Source organism: Anopheles ziemanni (genome assembly GCF_943734765.1).
Source record: "Anopheles ziemanni chromosome X unlocalized genomic scaffold, idAnoZiCoDA_A2_x.2 X_unloc_52, whole genome shotgun sequence".
Taxonomy (NCBI): Eukaryota; Metazoa; Arthropoda; class Insecta; order Diptera; family Culicidae; genus Anopheles; species Anopheles ziemanni.
The window spans coordinates 30,632-52,410 of record NW_026689821.1 but is presented as its reverse complement, the minus strand read 5'-3'; positions in this window follow the sequence as shown (position 1 = coordinate 52,410).

Genomic DNA, 21,779 nt, shown 5'->3' with positions numbered 1-21,779 from the left:
CAGCATCCTAACATATTGTTTTCTTAGAATTTATGAAAAATCGACTAAGTCCGAGATGCCTTTAAGTAATGATGCTGTATTAAGACGGGAGATGAAGAAGATCAAGATTCATCTCCATGCAGCATCCCATTCATCTCGCAGCATCCAAACATATGTTTTTCTTAGAATTTATTAAAAATCGACTAAGTCCGAGATGCCTTTAAGTAGGGATGCTGTAATAAGATGGGAGATGAATAAGATCAATATTCATCTCCATGCAGCATCTCATTCATCTCGCAGCATCCTAACATATGTTTTACTTAGAAGTTATGAAAAATCGACTAAGTCCGAGATGCCTTTACGTAGGGATGCTGTATTAAGATGGGAGATGTAGAAGATCAAGATTCATCTCCATGCAGCATCCCATTCATCTCGCAGCATCCTAACATATGAATTTCTTAGAATTTATGAAAAATCGACTAAGTCTGAGATCCCTTCAAGTAGGGATGCTGTATTAAGATGGGAGATGAAAAAAAGATCAAGATTCATCTCCATGCAGCATCCCATTCATCTCGCAGCATCCTTACATATGTTTTTCTTAGAATTTATGAAAAATCGACTAAGTCCGAGATGCCTTTAAGTAGGGATGCTGTTTTAAGATGGGAGACGAAGAAGATCAAGATTCATCTCCATGCAGCATCCCATTCATCTCGCAGCATCCTAACATATGAATTTCTATGAATTTATGAAAAATCGACTAAGTCCGAGATGACTTTAAGTAGGGATGCTGTATTAAGATGGGAGATGAAGAAGATCAAGATTCATCTCCATGCAGCATCCCATTCATCTCGCAGAATCCTAACATATGTTTTTCTTAGAATTTATGAAAAATCGACTAAGTCCGAGATGACTTTAAGTAGGGATGCTGTATTAAGATGGGAGATGAAGAAGATCAAGATTCATCTCCATGCAGCATCCCATTCATCTCGCAGCATCCTAACATATGTTTTTCTTAGAATTTATGGAAAATCGACTAAATCCGAGATGCCTTTAAGTAGGGATGCTGTTTTAAGATGGGAGACGAAGAAGATCAAGATTCATCTCCATGCAGCATCCCATTCATCTCGCAGCATCCTAACATATGAATTTCTATGAATTTATGAAAAATCGACTAAGTCCGAGATGCCATTAAGTAGGGATGCTGTATTGAGATGGGAGATGGAGAAGATCAAGATTCATCTCCATGCAGCATCCCATTCATCTCGCAACATCCTAACATATGTTTTTCTTAGAATTTATGAAAAATCGACTAAGTCCGAGATGGCTTTAAGTAGGGATGCTGTATTGAGATGAGAGATGTAGGAGATCAAGATTCATCTCCATGCAGCATCCCATTCATCTCCCAGCATCTAAACATCTGTTTTTCTTAGAATTTATGAAAACTCGACTAAGTCCGAGATGCCTTTAAGTAGGGATGCTGTATTAAGATGAGAGATGTAGGAGATCAAGATTCATCTCCATGCAGCATCCCATTCATCTCGCAGAATCCTAACATATGTTTTTCTTAGAATTTATGAAAAATCGACTAAGTCCGAGATGACTTTAAGTAGGGATGCTGTATTAAGATGGGAGATGAAGAAGATCAGGATTCATCTCCATGCAGCATCCCATTCATCTCGCAGCATCCTAACATATGTTTTTCTTAGAATTTATGAAAAATCGACTAAGTCCGAGATGGCTTTAAGTAGGGATGCTGTATTGAGATGAGAGATGTAGGAGATCAAGATTCATCTCCATGCAGCATCCCATTCATCTCCCAGCATCTAAACATCTGTTTTTCTTAGAATTTATGAAAACTCGACTAAGTCCGAGATGCCTTTAAGTAGGGATGCTGTATTAAGATGGGAGATGTAGGAGATCAAGATTCATCTCCATGCAGCATCCCATTCATCTCGCAGAATCCTAACATATGTTTTTCTTAGAATTTATGAAAAATCGACTAAGTCCGAGATGACTTTAAGTAGGGATGCTGTATTAAGATGGGAGATGAAGAAGATCAAGATTCATCTCCATGCAGCATCCCATTCATCTCGCAGCATCCTAACATATGTTTTTCTTAGAATTTATGAAAAATCGACTAAGTCCGAGATGGCTTTAAGTAGGGATGCTGTATTGAGATGAGAGATGTAGGAGATCAAGATTCATCTCCATGCAGCATACCATTCATCTCCCAGCATCTAAACATCTGTTTTTCTTAGAATTTATGAAAACTCGACTAAGTCCGAGATGCCTTTAAGTAGGGATGCTGTATTGAGATGAGAGATGTAGGAGATCAAGATTCATCTCCATGCAGCATCCCATTCATCTCGCAGAATCCTAACATATGTTTTTCTTAGAATTTATGAAAAATCGACTAAGTCCGAGATGACTTTAAGTAGGGATGCTGTATTAAGATGGGAGATGAAGAAGATCAAGATTCATCTCCATGCAGCATCCCATTCATCTCGCAGCATCCTAACATATGTTTTTCTTAGAATTTATGAAAAATCGACTAAATCCGAGATGCCTTTAAGTAGGGATGCTGTTTTAAGATGGGAGACGAAGAAGATCAAGATTCATCTCCATGCAGCATCATATTCTCCTCCCAGCATCCTAACATATGAATTTCTTAGAATTTATGAAAAATAGACTAAGTCCGAGATGCCTTTAAGTAGGGATGCTGTATTAAGATGGGAGATGTAGGAGATCAAGATTCATCTCCATGCAGCATCCCATTCTTCTCCCAGCATCCTAACATATGAATTTCTTAGAATTTATGAAAAATCGACTAAGTCCGAGATGCCTTTAAGTAGGGATGCTGTATCGAGATGGGAGATGTAGAAGATCAAGATTCATCTCCATGCAGCATCCCATTCATCTCGCAGCATCCTAACATATGAATTTCTTAGAATTTATGAAAAATCGACTAAGTCCGAGATGGCTTTAAGTAGGGATGCTGTATTAAGATGGGAGATGTAGGAGATCAAGATTCATCTCCATGCAGCATCCCATTCATCTCGCAGCATCCTTACATATGTTTTTCTTAGAATTTATGAAAAATCGACTAAGTCCGAGATGCCTTTAAGTAGGGATGCTGTATTAAGATGGGAGATGACGAAGATCAAGATTCATCTCCATGCAGCATCCCATTCATCTCGCAGCATCCTTACATATGTTTTTCTTAGAATTTATGAAAAATCGACTAAGTCCGAGATGCCTTTAAGTAGGGATGCTGTATTAAGATGGGAGATGACGAAGATCAAGATTCATCTCCATGCAGCATCCCATTCATCTCGCAGCATCCTAACATATGAATTTCTTAGAATTTATGAAAAATCGACTAAGTCCGAGATGGCTTTAAGTAGGGATGCTGTATTGAGATGAGAGATGTAGGAGATCAAGATTCATCTCCATGCAGCATCCCATTCATCTCGCAGCATCCTAACATATGAATTTCTATGAATTTATGAAAAATCGACTAAGTCCGAGATGACTTTAAGTAGGGATGCTGTATTAAGATGGGAGATGAAGAAGATCAAGATTCATCTCCATGCAGCATCCCATTCATCTCACAGCATCCTAACATATGTTTTTCTTAGAATTTATGAAAAATCGACTAAGTCCGAGATGCCTTTAAGTAGGGATGCTGTATCGAGATTGGAGATGAAGAAGATCAAGATTCATCTCCATGCAGCATCCCATTCATCTCGCAGCATCCTTACATATGTTTTTCTTAGAATTTATGAAAAATCGACTAAGTCCGAGATGCCTTTAAGTAGGGATGCTGTATTAAGATGGGAGATGTAGGAGATCAAGATTCATCTCCATGCAGCATCATATTCTTCTCCCAGCATCCTTACATATGTTTTTCTTAGAATTTATGAAAAATCGACTAAGTCCGAGATGCCTTTAAGTAGGGATGCTGTATTAAGATGGGAGATGACGAAGATCAAGATTCATCTCCATGCAGCATCCCATTCATCTCGCAGCATCCTTACATATGTTTTTCTTAGAATTTATGAAAAATCGACTAAGTCCGAAATGCCTTTAAGTAGGGATGCTGTATCGAGTTGGGAGATGTAGAAGATCAAGATTAATCTCCATGCAGCATCCCATTCATCTCGCAGCATCCTAACATATGTTCTGCTTAGAATTTATGAAAAATCGACTAAGTCCGAGATGGCTTTAAGTAGGGATGCTGTATTAAGATGGGAGATGTAGGAGATCAAGATTCATCTCCATGCAGCATCATATTCTTCTCCCAGCATCCTAACATATGAATTTCTTAGAATTTATGAAAAATCGACTAAGTCCGAGATGCCTTTAAGTAGGGATGCTGTATTAAGATGGGAGATGAAGAAGATCAAGATTCATCTCCATGCAGCATCCCATTCATCTCCCAGCATCCTAACATATGTTTTTCTTAGAATTTATGAAAAATCGACTAAGTCCGAGATGCCTTTAAGTAGGGATGCTGTATTAAGATGGGAGATGAAGAAGATCAAGATTCATCTCCATGCACCATCCCATTCATCTCCCAGCATCCTAACATATGTTTTTCTTAGAATTTATGAAAAATCGACTAAGTCCGAGATGCCTTTAAGTAGGGATGCTGTATCGAGATGGGAGATGTAGAAGATCAAGATTCATCTCCATGCAGCATCCCATTCATCTCGCAGCATCCTTACATATGTTTTTCTTAGAATTTATGAAAAATCGACTAAGTCCGAGATGCCTTTAAGTAGGGATGCTGTATTAAGATGGGAGATGAAGAAGATCAAGATTCATCTCCATGCAGCATCCCATTCTTCTCCCAGCATCCTAACATATGAATTTCTTAGAATTTATGAAAAATCGACTAAGTCCGAGATGCCTTTAAGTAGGGATGCTGTATTGAGATGAGAGATGTAGGAGATCAAGATTCATCTCCATGCAGCATCCCATTCATCTCGCAGCATCCTAACATATGAATTTCTATGAATTTATGAAAAATCGACTAAGTCCGAGATGGCTTTAAGTAGGGATGCTGTATTGAGATGGGAGATGTAGGAGATCAAGATTCATCTCCATGCAGCATCCCATTCATCTCGCAGCATCCTAACATATGAATTTCTATGAATTTATGAAAAATCGACTAAGTCCGAGATGCCTTTAAGTAGGGATGCTGTATTGAGATGGGAGATGTAGGAGATCAAGATTCATCTCCATGCAGCATCCCATTCATCTCCCAGCATCCTAACATATGAATTCCTTAGAATTTATGAAAAATCGACTAAGTCCGAGATGGCTTTAAGTAGGGATGCTGTATTAAGATGGGAGATGTAGGAAATCAAGATTCATCTCCATGCAGCATCCCATTCATCTCCCAGCATCCTAACATATGAATTTCTTAGAATTTATGAAAAATCGACTAAGTCCGAGATGCCTTTAAGTAGGGATGCTGTATTAAGATGGGAGATGAAGAAGATTAAGATTCATCTCCATGCAGCATCCCATTCATGTCGCAGCATCCTAACATATGTTTTTCTTAGAATTTATGAAAAATCGACTAAGTCCGAGATGCCTTTAAGTAGGGATGCTGTATTAAGATGGGAGATGACGAAGATCAAGATTCATCTCCGTGCAGCATCCCATTCATCTCCCAGCATCCTAACATATGAATTTCTTAGAATTTATGAAAAATCGACTAAGTCCGAGATGCCTTTAAGTAGGGATGCTGTATTAAGATGGGAGATGAAGAAGATCAAGATTCATCTCCATGCAGCATCCCATTCATCTCCCAGCATCCTTACATATGAATTTCTATGAATTTATGAAAAATCGACTAAGTCCGAGATGCCTTTAAGTAGGGATGCTGTTTTGAGATGAGAGATGTAGGAGATCAAGATTCATCTCCATGCAGCATCCCATTCATCTCGCAGCATCCTAACATATGAATTTCTATGAATTTATGAAAAATCGACTAAGTCCGAGATGGCTTTAAGTAGGGATGCTGTATTAAGATGGGAGATGAAGAAGATTAAGATTCATCTCCATGCAGCATCCCATTCATGTCGCAGCATCCTAACATATGTTTTTCTTAGAATTTATGAAAAATCGACTAAGTCCGAGATGCCTTTAAGTAGGGATGCTGTATTAAGATGGGAGATGACGAAGATCAAGATTCATCTCCGTGCAGCATCCCATTCATCTCCCAGCATCCTAACATATGAATTTCTATGAATTTATGAAAAATCGACTAAGTCCGAGATGCCTTTAAGTAGGGATGCTGTATTAAGATGGGAGATGAAGAAGATCAAGATTCATCTCCATGCAGCATCCCATTCTTCTCCCAGCATCCTAACATATGTTTTTCTTAGAATTTATGAAAAATCGACTAAGTCCGAGATGCCTTTAAGTAGGGATGCTGTATTAAGATGGGAGATGACGAAGATCAAGATTCATCTCCGTGCAGCATCCCATTCATCTCCCAGCATCCTAACATATGAATTTCTATGAATTTATGAAAAATCGACTAAGTCCGAGATGCCTTTAAGTAGGGATGCTGTTTTGAGATGAGAGATGTAGGAGATCAAGATTCATCTCCATGCAGCATCCCATTCATCTCGCAGCATCCTAACATATGAATTTCTATGAATTTATGAAAAATCGACTAAGTCCGAGATGCCTTTAAGTAGGGATGCTGTATTAAGATGGGAGATGAAGAAGATCAAGATTCATCTCCGTGCAGCATCCCATTCATCTCCCAGCATCCTAACATATGAATTTCTTAGAATTTATGAAATATCGACTAAGTCCGAGATGCCTTTAAGTAGGGATGCTGTATTGAGATGGGAGATGTAGGAGATCAAGATTCATCTCCATGCAGCATCCCATTCATCTCCCAGCATCCTAACATATGAATTTCTTAGAATTTATGAAAAATCGACTAAGTCCGAGATGCCTTTAAGTAGGGATGCTGTATTAAGATGGGAGATGAAGAAGATCAAGATTCATCTCCATGCAGCATCCCATTCATCTCGCAGCATCCTAACATATGTTTTTCTTAGAATTTATGAAAAATCGACTAAGTCCGAGATGGCTTTAAGTAGGGATGCTGTATTGAGATGAGAGATGTAGGAGATCAAGATTCATCTCCATGCAGCATCCCATTCATCTCGCAGCATCCTAACATATGTTTTTCTATGAATTTATGAAAAATCGACTAAGTCCGAGATGCCTTTAAGTAGGGATGCTGTATTAAGATGGGAGATGTAGGAGATCAAGATTCATCTCCATGCAGCATCCCATTCATCTCGCAGCATCCTAACATAAGTTTTTCTTAGAATTTATGAAAAATCGACTAAGTCCGAGATGCATTTAAGTAGGGATGCTGTATTAAGATGGGAGATGAAGAAGATCAAGATTCATCTCCATGCAGCATCCCATTCATCTCGCAGCTTCATAACATATGTTTTTCTTAGAATTTATGAAAAATCGACTAAGTCCGAGATGCCTTTAAGTAGGGATGCTGTTTTGAGATGGGAGATGTAGAAGATCAAGATTCATCTACATGCAGCATCCCATTCATCTCGCAGCATCCAAACATATGAATTTCCTATAATTTATGAAAAATCGACTAAGTCCGAGATGCCTTTAAGTAGGGATGCTGTATTAAGATGGGAGATGAAGAAGATCAAGATTCATCTCCATGCAGCATCCCATTCATCTTGCAGCATCCTAACATATGAATTTCTTAGAATTTATGAAAAATCGACTAAGTCCGAGATGCCTTTAAGTAGGGATGCTGAATTAAGATGGGAGATGAAGAAGATCAAGATTCATCTCCATGCAGCATCTCATTCATCCCCCAGCATCCTAACATATGAATTTCTATGAATTTATGAAAAATCGACTAAGTCCGAGATGGCTTTAAGTAGCGATGCTGTATTGAGATGAGAGATGTAGGAGATCAAGATTCATCTCCATGCAGCATCCCATTCTTCTCGCAGCATCCTAACATATGAATTTCTATGAATTTATGAAAAATCGACTAAGTCCGAGATGCCTTTAAGTAGGGATGCTGTATTAAGATGGGAGATGAAGAAGATCAAGATTCATCTCCATGCAGCATCCCATTCATCTCGCAGCATCCTAACATATGTTTTTCTATGAATTTATTAAAAATCGACTAGGCCCGAGATGCCTTTAAGTAGGGATGCTGTATTAAGATGGGAGATGTAGGAGATCAAGATTCATCTCCATGCAGCATCTCATTCATCTCACAGCATCCTTACATATGTTTTTCTTAGAATTTATGAAAAATCGACTAAGTCCGAGATGCCTTTAAGTAGGGTTGCTGGATTAAGATGGGAGATGAAGAAGATCAAGATTCATCTCCATGCAGCATCCCATTTATCTCGCAGCATCCTAACATATGTTTTTGTTAGAATTTATGAAAAATCGACTAAGTCCGAGATGCCTAAGTAGGGATGCTGTATTGAGATGGGAGATGTAGCAGATCAAGATTCATCTCCATGCAGCATCTCATTCATCTCGCAGCATCCAAACATATGCATTTCTTAGAATTTATGAAAAATCGACTAAGTCTGAGATGCCCTTAAGTAGGGATGCTGTATTAAGATGGGAGATGTTGAAGATCAAGATTCATCTCCATGCAGCATCCCATTCATCTCGCAGCATCCTAACATATGAATTTCTTAGAATTTATGAAAAATCGACTAAGTCCGAGATGGCTTTAAGTAGGGATGCTGTATTAAGATCGGAGATGAAGAAGATCAAGATTCATCTCCATGCAGCATCCCATTCATCTCGCAGCATCCTTACATATGAATGTCTTAGAATTTATGAAAAATCGACTTAGTCCGAGATGCCTTTAAGTAGGGATGCTGTATTAAGATGGGAGATGGAGAAGATCAAGATTCATCTCCATGCAGCATCCAAATCATCTCGCAGCATCTTAACATATGTTTTTCTTAGAATTTATGAAAAATCGACTAAGTCCGAGATGCCTTTAAGTAGGGATGCTGTATTAAGATGGGAGATGAAGAAGATCAAGATTCGTCTCCATGCAGCATCCCATTCATCTCGCAGCATCCTAACATATGTTTTTCTTAGAATTTATGAAAAATCGACTAAGTCCGAGATGCCTTTACGTAGGGATGCTGTATTAAGATGGGAGATTAAGAAGATCAAGATTCATCTCCATGCAGCATCCCATTCATCTGGCAGCATCCTAACATATGTTTTCCTTAGAATTTATGAAAAACCGACTAAGTCCGAGATGCCTTTAAGTAGGGATGCTGTATTAAGATGGGAGATGAAGAAGATCAAGATTCATCTCCATGCAGCATCCCATTCATCTGGCAGCATCCTAACATATGTTTTCCTTAGAATTTATGAAAAACCGACTAAGTCCGAGATGCCTTTAAGTAGGGATGCTGTATTAAGGAGGGAGATGAAGAAGATCAAGATTCATCTCCATGCAGCATCCCATTCATCTCCCAGCATCCTAACATATGCTGTTCTTAGAATTTATGAAAAATCGACTTAGTCCGAGATGCCTTTAAGTATTGATGCTGTATTAAGATGGGAGATGAAAAAGATCAAGATCCATCTCCATGCAGTATCCCATTCATCTCCCAGCATCCAAACATATGAATTTCTTAGAATTTATGAAAAATCGACTAAGTCCGATATGCCTTTAAGTAGGGATGCTGTATTGAGATGGGAGATGTAGGAGATCAAGATTCATCTCCATGCAGCATCCCATTCATCTCCCAGCATCCTAACATATGAATTTCTTAGAATTTATGAAAAATCGACTAAGTCCGAGATGGCTTTAAGTAGGGATGCTGTATTAAGATGGGAGATGTAGGAGATCAAGATTCATCTCCATGCAGCATCCCATTCATCTCCCAGCATCCTAACATATGAATTTCTTAGAATTTATGAAAAATCGACTAAGTCCGAGATGCCTTTAAGTAGGGATGATGTATTAAGATGGGAGATGAAGAAGATCAAGATTCATCTCCATGCAGCATCCCATTCATCTCGCAGCATCCTAACATATGTTTTTCTTAGAATTTATGAAAAATCGACTAAGTCCGAGATGCCTTTAAGTAGGGATGCTGTATTAAGATGGGAGATGAAGAAGATCAAGATTTAACTCCATGCAGCATCCCATTCATCTCCCAGCATCCTAACATATGTTTTTCTTAGAATTTATGAAAAATCGACTAAGTCCAAGATGCCTTTAAGTAGGGATGCTGTATTAAGATGGAAGATGAAAAAGATCAAGATTCATCTCCATGCAGCATCCCATTCATCTCCCAGCATCCTAACATATGTTTTTCTTAGAATTAATGAAAAATCGACTAAGTCCAAGATGCCTTTAAGTAGGGATGCTGTATTAAGATGGGAGATGAAGAAGATCAAGATTCATCTCCATGCAGCATCTAATTCATCTCCCAGCATCCTAACATATGTTTTTCTTAGAATTTATGAAAAATCGACTAAGTCCAAGATGCCTTTAAGTAGGGATGCTGTATTAAGATGGGAGATGAAAAAGATCAAGATTCATCTCCATGCAGCATCCCATTCATCTCCCAGCATCCTAACATATGTTTTTCTTAGAATTAATGAAAAATCGACTAAGTCCAAGATGCCTTTAAGAAGGGATGCTGTATTAAGATGGGAGATGAAGAAGATCAAGATTCATCTCCATGCAGCATCCCATTCATCTCGCAGCATCCTAACATATGTTTTTCTGAGAATTTATGAAAAATCGACTAAGTTTGAGATGCCTTTAAGTAGGGATGCTGTATTAAGATGGGAGATGAAGAAGATCAAGATTCATCTCCATGCAGCATCCCATTCATCTCGCAGCATCCTAACATATGAATTTCAAAGAATTTATGAAAAATCGACTAAGTCCGAGATGCCTTTAAGTAGGGATGCTGTATTAAGACGGGAGATGAAGAAGATCAAGATTCATCTCCATGCAGCATCCCATTCATCTCCCAGCATCCTAACATATGTTTTTCTTAGAATTTATGAAAAATCGACTAAGTCCGAGATGCCTTTAAGTAGAGATGCTGTATTAAGATGGAAGATGAAGAAGATCATCATTCATCTCAATGCAGCATCCCATTCATCTCCCAGCATCCTAACATATGTTTTTCTTAGAATTTATGAAAAATCGACAAAGTCCGAGATGCCTTTAAGTAGGGATGCTGTATTAAGATGGGAGATGAAAAAGATCAAGATTCATCTTCATGCAGCATCCCATTCATCTCGCAGCATCCTAACATATGTTTTTTTTAGAATTTATGAAAAATCGACTAAGTCCGGGATGCCTTTAAGTAGGGATGCTGTATTAAGATGGGAGATGAAAAAGATCAAGATCCATCTCCATGCAGCATCTCACTCATCTCTCAGCATTCTAACATATGTTTTTTTTTAAATTTATGAAAAATCGACTTAGTCCGAGATGCCTTTAAGTAGAGATGCTGTATTAAGATGGAAGATGAAGAAGATCATCATTCATCTCAATGCAGCATCCCATTCATCTCCCAGCATCCTAACATATGTTTTTCTTAGAATTTATGAAAAATCGACAAAGTCCGAGATGCCTTTAAGTAGGGATGCTGTATTAAGATGGGAGATGAAGAATATCAATATTCATCTCCATGCAGCATCCCATCCATCTCCCAGCATCCTAACATATGTTTTTCTTAGAATTTATGAAAAATCGACTAAGTCCGAGATGCCTTTAAGTAGGGATGCTGTATCGAGATGGGAGATGAAGAAGATCAAGATTTATCTCCATGCAGCATCCCATTCATCTCGCAGCATCCTAACATATGTTTTTCTTAGAATTAATGAAAAATCGACTAAGTCCAAGATGCCTTTAAGAAGGGATGCTGTATTAAGATGGGAGATGAAGAAGATCAAGATTCATCTCCATGCAGCATCCCATTCATCTCGCAGCATCCTAACATATGTTTTTCTGAGAATTTATGAAAAATCGACTAAGTTTGAGATGCCTTTAAGTAGGGATGCTGTATTAAGATGGGAGATGAAGAAGATCAAGATTCATCTCCATGCAGCATCCCATTCATCTCGCAGCATCCTAACATATGAATTTCAAAGAATTTATGAAAAATCGACTAAGTCCGAGATGCCTTTAAGTAGGGATGCTGTATTAAGACGGGAGATGAAGAAGATCAAGATTCATCTCCATGCAGCATCCCATTCATCTCCCAGCATCCTAACATATGTTTTTCTTAGAATTTATGAAAAATCGACTAAGTCCGAGATGCCTTTAAGTAGAGATGCTGTATTAAGATGGAAGATGAAGAAGATCATCATTCATCTCAATGCAGCATCCCATTCATCTCCCAGCATCCTAACATATGTTTTTCTTAGAATTTATGAAAAATCGACAAAGTCCGAGATGCCTTTAAGTAGGGATGCTGTATTAAGATGGGAGATGAAAAAGATCAAGATTCATCTTCATGCAGCATCCCATTCATCTCGCAGCATCCTAACATATGTTTTTTTTAGAATTTATGAAAAATCGACTAAGTCCGGGATGCCTTTAAGTAGGGATGCTGTATTAAGATGGGAGATGAAGAAGATCAAGATCCATCTCCATGCAGCATCTCACTCATCTCTCAGCATTCTAACATATGTTTTTTTTTAAATTTATGAAAAATCGACTAAGTCCGAGATGCCTTTAAGTAGAGATGCTGTATTAAGATGGAAGATGAAGAAGATCATCATTCATCTCAATGCAGCATCCCATTCATCTCCCAGCATCCTAACATATGTTTTTCTTAGAATTTATGAAAAATCGACAAAGTCCGAGATGCCTTTAAGTAGGGATGCTGTATTAAGATGGGAGATGAAAAAGATCAAGATTCATCTTCATGCAGCATCCCATTCATCTCGCAGCATCCTAACATATGTTTTTTTTAGAATTTATGAAAAATCGACTAAGTCCGGGATGCCTTTAAGTAGGGATGCTGTATTAAGATGGGAGATGAAGAAGATCAAGATCCATCTCCATGCAGCATCTCACTCATCTCTCAGCATTCTAACATATGTTTTTTTTTAAATTTATGAAAAATCGACTTAGTCCGAGATTCCTTTAAGTAGGGATGCTGTATTAAGATGGGAGATGTAGAAGATCAAGGTTCATCTCCATGCAGCATCTCACTCATCTCTCAGCATCCTAACATATGTTTTTTTTAGAATTTATGAAAAATCGACTAAGTCCGAGATGCCTTTAAGTAGGGATGCTGTATTAAGATGGGAGATGAAGAAGATCAAGATTCATCTCCATGCAGCATCCCATTCATCTCGCAGCATCCTAACATATGAATTTCTATGAATTTATGAAAAATCGACTAAGTCCGAGATGCCTTTAAGTAGGGATGCTGTATTGAGATGGGAGATGTAGGAGATCCAGATTCATCTCCATGCAGCATCCCATTCATCTCCCAGCATCCTAACATATGAATTTCTTAGAATTTATGAAAAATCGACTAAGTCCGAGATGCCTTCAAGTAGGGATGCTGTATTAAGATGGGAGATGAAGAAGATCAAGATTTATCTCCATGCAGCATCCCATTCATCTCCCAGCATCCTAACATATGAATTTCTTAGAATTTATGAAAAATCGACTAAGTCCGAGATGGCTTTAAGTAGGGATGCTGTATTAAGATGGGAGATGTAGGAGATCAAGATTCATCTCCATGCAGCATCCCATTCATCTCCCAGCATCCTAACATATGAATTTCTATGAATTTATGAAAAATCGACTAAGTCCGAGATGGCTTTAAGTAAGGATGCTGTATTGAGATGAGAGATGTAGGAGATCAAGATTCATCTCCATTCAGCATCCCATTCATCTTCCAGCATCCTAACATATGTATTTCTTAGAATTTATGAAAAATAGACTAAGTCCGAGATGCCTTTAAGTAGGGATGCTGTATTGAGATGGGAGATGTAGAAGATCAAGATTCATCTCCATACAGCATCTTATTCATCTCGCAGCATCCTAACATATGTTTTTCTTAGAATTTATGAAAAATCGACTAAGTCCGAGATGCCTTTAAGTAGGGATGCTGTTTTAAGATGGAAGATGAAGAAGATCAAGATTTATCTCCATGCAGCATCCCATTCATCTCGCAGCATCTAAACATCTGTTTTTCTTAGAATTTATGAAAAATCGACTAAGTCCGAGATGCCTTTAAGAAGGGATGCTGTATTGAGATGGGAGATGAAGAAGATCAAGATTCATCTCCATGCAGCATCCCATTCATCTCGCAGCATCCTAACATATGAATTTCTTAGAATTTATGAAAAATCGACTCAGTCCGAGATGCCTTTAAGTAGGGATGCTGTATTAAGATGGGAGATGGAGATGATCAAGATTCATCTCCATGCAGCATCCCATTCATCTCGCAGCATCCTAACATATTATTTTCTTAGAATTTATGAAAAATCGACTAAGTCCGAGATGCCTTTAAGTAGGGATGCTGTATTAAGATGGAAGATGAAAAAGATCAAGATTCATCTCCATGCAGCATCCCATTCATCTTGCAGCATCCCAACATATGTTTTTCTTAGAATTTATGAAAAATCGACTAAGTCCGAGATGCCTTTAAGTAGGGATGCTGTATTAAGATGGGAGATGAAGAAGATCAAGATTCATCTCCATGCAGCATCCCATTCATCTCGCAGCATCCTAACATATGTTTTTCTTAGAATTTATGAAAAATCGACTAAGTCCGAGATGCCTTCAAGTAGGGATGCTGTATTGAGATGGGAGATGAAGAAGATCAAGATTCATCTCCATGCAGCATCCCATTCATCTCGCAGCATCCTAACATATGTTTTTCTTAGAATTTATGAAAAATCGACTAAGTCCGAGATGCCTTTAAGAAGGGATGCTGTATTGAGATGGGAGATGAAGAAGATCAAGATTCATCTCCATGCAGCATCCCATTCATCTCGCAGCATCCTAACATATGTTTTTCTTAGAATTTATGAAAAATCGACTAAGTCCGAGATGCCTTCAAGTAGGGATGCTGTATTGAGATGGGAGATGAAGAAGATCAAGATTCATCTCCATGCAGCATCCCATTCATCTCGCAGCATCCTAACATATTTTTTTCTAAGAATTTATGAAAAATCGACTAAGTCCGAGATGCCTTTAAGTAGGGATGCTGTATTAAGATGGGAGATGAAGAAGATCAAGATTCATCTCCATGCAGCATCCCATTCATCTCGCAGCATCCTAACATATGTTTTTCTTAGAATTTATGAAAAATCGACTTAGTCCGAGATGCCTTTAAGTAGGGATGCTGTATTAAGATGGGAGATGAAGAAGATCAAGATTCATCTCCATGCAGCATCCCATTCATCTCGCAGCATCCTAACATATGTTTTTCTTAGAATTTATGAAAAATCGACTAAGTCCGAGATGCCTTTAAGTAGGGATGCTGTATTAAGATGGGAGATGAAGAAGATCAAGATTCATCTCCATGCAGCATCCCATTCCTCTCGCAGCATCCTAACATATGTTTTTCTTAGAATTTATGAAAAATCGACTAAGTCCGAGGTGCCTTTAAGTAGGGATGCTGTATTGAGATTGGAGATGAAGAAGATCAAGATTCATCTCCATGCAGCATCCCATTCATCTCGCAGCATCCTAACATATGAATTTTTTCGAATTTATGAAAAATCGACTAAGTCCGAGATGCCTTTAAGTAGGGATGCTGTATTGAGATGGGAAATGAAGAAGATCAAGATGCATCTCCATGCAGCATCCCATTCATCTCCAAGCATCCTAACATATGTTTTTCTTAGAATTTATGAAAAATCGACTAAGTCCGAGATGCCTTTAAGTAGGTATGCTGTATTAAGATGGGAGATGAAGAAGATCAAGATTCATCTCCATGCAGCATCCCATTCATCTCGCAGCATCCTAACATATGTTTTTCTTAGAATTTATGAAAAATCGACTAAGTCCGAGATGCCTTTAAGAAAGGATGCTGTATTCAGATGGGAGATGAAGAAGATCAAGATTCACCTCCATGCAGCATCCCATTCATCTCGCAGCATCCTAGCATATGAATTTTTTTTAAATTTATGAAAAATCGACTAAGTCCGAGATGCCTTTAAGTAGGGATGCTGTATTGAGATGGGAGATGAAGAAGATCAAGATTCATCTCCCTGCAGCATCCCATTCATCTCGCAGTATCCTAACATATGAATTTCTAAGAATTTATGAACAATCGACTAAGTCCGAGATGCCTTTAAGTAGGGATGCTGTATTAAGATGGGAGATGAAGTAGATCAAGATTCATCTCCATGCAGCATCCCATTCATCTCGCAGCATCCTTACATATGAATTTCTTAGAATTTATGAAAAATCGACTAAGTCCGAGATGCCTTTAAGTAGGGATGCTGTATTGAGATGGGAGATGAAGGAGATCAAGATTCATCTCCATGCAGCATCCCATTCATCTCCCAGCATCCTAACATATGAATTTCTTAGAATTTATGAAAAATCGACTAAGTCCGAGATGGCTTTAAGTAGGGATGCTGTATTAAGACGGGAGATGTAGGAGATCAAGATTCATCTCCATGCAGCATCCCATTCATCTCCCAGCATCCTAACATATGAATTTCTTAGAATTTATGAAAAATCGACTAAGTCCGAGATGCCTTTAAGTAGGGATGCTGTATTAAGATGGGAGATGAAGAAGATCAAGATTCATCTCCATGCAGCATCCCATTCATCTCGCAGCATCCTAACATATGTTTTTCTTAGAATTTATGAAAAATCGACTAAGTCCGAGATGCATTTAAGTAGGGATGCTGTATTAAGATGGGAGATGAAGAAGATCAAGATTCATCTCCATGCAGCATCCCATTCATCTCGCAGCATCCTAACATATGTTTTTCTTAGAATTTATGAAAAATCGACTAAGTCCGAGATGGCTTTAAGTAGGGATGCTGTATTGAGATGAGAGATGTAGGAGATCAAGATTCATCTCCATGCAGCATCCCATTCATCTCGCAGCATCCTAACATATGAATTTCTATGAATTTATGAAAAATCGACTAAGTCCGAGATGCCTTTAAGTAGGGATGCTGTATTGAGATGGGAGATGTAGGAGATCAAGATTCATCTCCATGCAGCATCCCATTCATCTCCCAGCATCCTAACATATGAATTTCTTAGAATTTATGAAAAATCGACTAAGTCCGAGATGCCTTTAAGTAGGGATGCTGTATTGAGATGGGAGATGAAGAAGATCAAGATTCATCTCCATGCAGCATCCCATTCATCTCCCAGCATCCTAACATATGAATTTCTATGAATTTATGAAAAATCGACTAAGTCCGAGATGCCTTTAAGTAGGGATGCTGTATTGAGATGAGGGATGTAGGAGATCAAGATTCATCTCCATGCAGCATCCCATTCATCTCGCAGCATCCTAACATATGAATTTCTATGAATTTATGAAAAATCGACTAAGTCCGAGATGCCTTTAAGTAGGGATGCTGTATTAAGATGGGAGATGAAGAAGATCAAGATTCATCTCCATGCAGCATCCCATTCATCTCCCAGCATCCTAACATATGAATTTCTTAGAATTTATGAAAAATCGACTAAGTCCGAGATGCCTTTAAGTAGGGATGCTGTATTAAGATGGGAGATGAAGAAGATCAAGATTCATCTCCATGCAGCATCCCATTCATCTCGCAGCATCCTAACATATGTTTTTCTTAGAATTTATGAAAAATCGACTAAGTCCGAGATGCATTTAAGTAGGGATGCTGTATTAAGATGGGAGATGAAGAAGATCAAGATTCATCTCCATGCAGCATCCCATTCATCTCGCAGCATCCTAACATATGTTTTTCTTAGAATTTATGAAAAATCGACTAAGTCCGAGATGGCTTTAAGTAGGGATGCTGTATTGAGATGAGAGATGTAGGAGATCAAGATTCATCTCCATGCAGCATCCCATTCATCTCGCAGCATCCTAACATATGAATTTCTATGAATTTATGAAAAATCGACTAAGTCCGAGATGCCTTTAAGTAGGGATGCTGTATTGAGATGGGAGATGTAGGAGATCAAGATTCATCTCCATGCAGCATCCCATTCATCTCCCAGCATCCTAACATATGAATTTCTTAGAATTTATGAAAAATCGACTAAGTCCGAGATGCCTTTAAGTAGGGATGCTGTATTAAGATGGGAGATGAAGAAGATCAAGATTCATCTCCATGCAGCATCCCATTCATCTCCCAGCATCCTAACATATGAATTTCTATGAATTTATGAAAAATCGACTAAGTCCGAGATGCCTTTAAGTAGGGATGCTGTATTAAGATGGGAGATGTAGGAGATCAAGATGCATCTCCATGCAGCATCGCATTCATCTCCCAGCATCCTTACATATGAATTTCTATGAATTTATGAAAAATCGACTAAGTCCGAGATGGCTTTAAGTAGGGATGCTGTATTGAGATGAGAGATGTAGGAGATCAAGATTCATCTCCATGCAGCATCCCATTCATCTCGCAGCATCCTCACATATGAATTTCTTAGAATTTATGAAAAATCGACTAAGTCCGAGATGCCTTCAAGTAGGGATGCTGTATTAAGATGGGAGATGAAGAAGATCAAGATTCATCTCCATGAAGCATCCCATTCATCTCACAGCATCCTAACATATGAATTTCTATGAATTTATGAAAAATCGACTAAGTCCGAGATGCCTTTAAGTAGGGATGCTGTATTGAGATGGGAGATGAAGGAGATCAAGATTCATCTCCATGCAGCATCCCATTCATCTCCCAGCATCCTAACATATGAATTTCTATGAATTTATGAAAAATCGACTAAGTCCGAGATGGCTTTAAGTAGGGATGCTGTATTAAGATGGGAGATGAAGAAGATCAAGATTCATCTCCATGCAGCATCCCATTCATCTCGCAGCATCCTAACATATGAATTTCTATGAATTTATGAAAAATCGACTAAGTCCGAGATGCCTTTAAGTAGGGATGCTGTATTAAGATGGGAGATAAAGAAGATCAAGATTCATCTCCATGCAGCATCCCATTCATCTCGCAGCATCCTAACATATGTTTTTCTTAGAATTTATGAAAAATCGACTAAGTCCGAGATGCCTTTAAGTAGGGATGCTGTATTAAGATGAGAGATGAAGAAGATCAAGATTCATCTCCATGCAGCATCCCATTCATCTCCCAGCATCCTAACATATGAATTTCTATGAATTTATGAAAAATCGACTAAGTCCGAGATGCCTTTAAGTAGGGATGCTGTATTGAGATGAGGGATGTAGGAGATCAAGATTCATCTCCATGCAGCATCCCATTCATCTCGCAGCATCCTAACATATGAATTTCTATGAATTTATGAAAAATCGACTAAGTCCGAGATGCCTTTAAGTAGGGATGCTGTATTAAGATGGGAGATGAAGAAGATCAAGATTCATCTCCATGCAGCATCCCATTCATCTCGCAGCATCCTAACATATGTTTTTCTTAGAATTTATGAAAAATCGACTAAGTCCGAGATGCCCTTAAGTAGGGATGCTGTATTAAGATGGGAGATGAAGAAGATCAAGATTCATCTCCATGCAGCATCCCATTCATCTCGCAGCATCCTTACATATGTTTTTCTTAGAATTTATGAAAAATCGACTAAGTCCGAGATGCCTTTAAGTAGGGATGCTGTATTGAGATGGGAGATGAAGAAGATCAAGATACATCTCCATGCAGCATCCCATTCATCTCACAGCATCCTAACATATGTTTTTCTTAGAATTTATGAAAAATCGACTAAGTCCGAGATGCCTTTAAGTAGGGATGCTGTATTGAGATGGGAGATGAAGGAGATCAAGATTCATCTCCATGCAGCATTCCATTCATCTCCCAGCATCCTAACATGTGAATTTCTTGGAATTTATGAAAAATCGACTAAGTCCGAGATGCCTTTAAGTAGGGATGCTGTATTAAGATGGGAGATGAAGAAGATCAAGATTCATCTCCATGCAGCATCCCATTCATCTCCCAGCATCCTAACATATGAATTTCTTGGAATTTATGAAAAATCGACTAAGTCCGAGATGCCTCTAAGTAGGGATGCTGTATTAAGATGGGAGATGAAGAAGATCAAGATTCATCTCCACGCAGCATCCCATTCATCTCGCAGCATCCTAACAAATGTTTTTCTTAGAATTTATGAAAAATCGACTAAGTCCGAGATGCCTTTAAGTAGGGATGCTGTATTGAGACGGGAGATGAAGAAAGACAAGATTCATCTCCATGCAGCATCCCATTAATCTCGCAGCATCCTAACATATGTTTTTCTTAGAATTTATAAAAAATCGACAAAGTCCGAGATGCCTTTAAGTAGGGATGCTGTATTAAGATGGGAGATGGAGAAGATCAAGATTCATCTCCATGCAGCATCCCATCCATCTCGCAGCATCCCTAATTATATTTTCTAAGAATTTATGAAAAATCGACTAAGTCCGAGATGCCTTTAAGTAGGGATGCTGTATCGGGATGGGAGATGAAGAAGATCAAGATTCATCTCCATGCAGCATCCCATTTATCTCGCAGCATCCTAACATATGAATTTCTTGGAATTTATGAAAAATCGACTAAGTCCGAGTTGCCTTTAAGTAGGGATGCTGTATTAAGATGGGAGATGAAGAAGATCAAGATTCATCTCCATGCAGCATCCCATTCATCTCGCAGCATCCTAACATATGTTTTTTTAAGAATTTATGAAAAATCGACTAAGTCCGAGTTGCCTTTAAGTAGGGATGCTGTATTAAGTTGGGAGATGAAGAAGATCAAGATTCATCTCCATGCAGCATCCCATTCATCTCACAGCATCCTAACATATGTTTTTCTTAGAATTTATGAAAAATCGACTAAGTCCGAGATGCCATCAAGTAGGGATGCTGTATTAAGATGGGAGATGAAGAAGATCAAGATTCATCTCCATGCAGCATCCCTTTCATCTCGCAGCATCCTAACATATGAATTTCTTGGAATTTATGAAAAATCGACTAAGTCCGAGATGCCTTTAAGTAGGGATGCTGTATTAAGATGGGAGATGAAGAAGATCATGATTCATCTCCATGCAGCATCCCATTCATCTCGCAGCATCCTAACATAAGTTTTTCTTAGAATTTATTAAAAATCGACTTAGTCCGAGATGCCTTTAAGTAGGGATGCTGTATTAAGATGAAGATCAAGATTCATCTCCATGAAGAAGATCAAGATTCATCTCAATGCAGCATCCCATTCATCTCGCAGCATCCTAACATATGTTTTTCTTAGAATTTATGAAAAATCGATTAAGTCCGAGATGCCTTTAAGTAGGGATGCTGTATTAAGATGGGAGATGTAGAAGATCAAGATTCATCTCCATGCAGCATCCCATTCATCTCGCAGCATCCTAACTTATGTTTTTCTAAGAATTTATGAAAAATCGACTAAGTCCGAGATGCCTTTAAGTAGGGATGCTGTATTAAGTTGGGAGATGAAGAAGATCAAGATACATCTCCATGCAGCATCCCATACATCTCACAGCATCCTAACATATGTTTTTCTTAGAATTTATGAAAAATCGACTAAGTCCGAGATGCCTTTAAGTAGGGATGCTGTATTGAGATGGGAGATGAAGG